A 1,453-nucleotide genomic window follows, 5' to 3' on the forward strand; every position below is an offset into this window, starting at 1 on the left:
ATATTTGTTTTAGAAAAAAAACAAAAAAATTTCTTTTTTTCCTCAACTCGATCGTAAATTGTGGTGATAAAACTTTTTTCGTGTCCAAGGATATTCGTTTGTATAGATCGTAAAAAAATTATAAATATATCTGTGTAGTGTTGGAAAAAATGTAATCTGCCATCATTATTTGTTGGTATAATAATAATAAAGTTTATAACTTTCAAACGTATTGAGTTTAACGATCGGATTTTTTTCTTCGATGACACGTCAATCAATCGAAATTTTCGACCCATCCCATCTGATTCCTGCGAGAGTAGGTAAAATCTCCGTGTATACATCTATATTAGAGCCACGCGAGGCTGATACAGAAAAGCAAAACGAGACATAATCGAAATGGAACATTGCGTCGATCCAGCGCGTAGTTTCATTCGATTATTGTTTATTCTATTACCGGGCTGCACGAAAAGCACCCGCACGCAGGCGCGCACACAAACACACCCTTACCGTTTCTATTCGAGAGCATAACGCGAATTCCGAGCACATTTAATGCATACAACGCACGCACACGGACGTAGGCCCGAGCGACGCTTTCGCGTACACGTGTGCGAGTACGAGTGTATATAGTTCGATGAACCGCTAAAGCTTCGGACAAGGACCATAATTGAGCTTGACATTGATTTGACATTTTGTTGGCCAAACCCGACTGTTTATTATTGATGCATCGTTCCGTTCGTACACTAATTAATGGATTTGTTGCATATATTTCTGTTTGCGATAGTGATTTATTCGCTAAACGTCGCCTGTACGACAAAAATATATCCTAGTTTGTCGAGCGAATGAAGAAATGGCGTTATTCGAGTGAACTTTGAATGAATTGTCACTTATGAATTCAAGCATGAGTACTGAGACCCGATACAGTAATCTGTAATCGATTAATTTAAAATTAGTAATCTTACCTCGATGCGGTGATCAATGGCAAAGCTGGAATCTGCCGCGGATTCGTTGCGGACTCGATCGTTCGTGATGCGATTAAAAAGTTACTAATTAAAAGTAAATAAATTATTTGTAACAATTGATATTCAAGTTGCGTAATTTTTGGAAGCTCTAAAAAGGAAGAAAATCTGCAATAACTAAATATAAATAATTCATGGAAAATAAAGTAAACTGGCTTTAACAAGGAAATGTATCTTTTATTGTCTATATGTACAAACTCCAAGCTCGCATTATAACACACGTTTAAACGCATACGCACAGTCATCGGGCGCGCACGCAGGCATACAGACAGACACACACGGATGTGCACACATCAACGTTCAAACACACGCACGTTCGCTCACCTTCTCGGTGAAAATATTCGCCGCACTCGTGCGATTCGCGTATATATATCTCACATTTGCTTCGTCATTTATAATGTATGAATAATCCTCGTTTATATGTATACTTAGTACGTACGGTTGGCGGTGATTAACCA

This window comes from Trichogramma pretiosum, unplaced genomic scaffold (genome assembly GCF_000599845.2).
Source record: "Trichogramma pretiosum strain Unisexual culture from Peru unplaced genomic scaffold, Tpre_2.0 scaffold140, whole genome shotgun sequence".
In the NCBI taxonomy this organism is placed as follows: domain Eukaryota; kingdom Metazoa; phylum Arthropoda; class Insecta; order Hymenoptera; family Trichogrammatidae; genus Trichogramma; species Trichogramma pretiosum.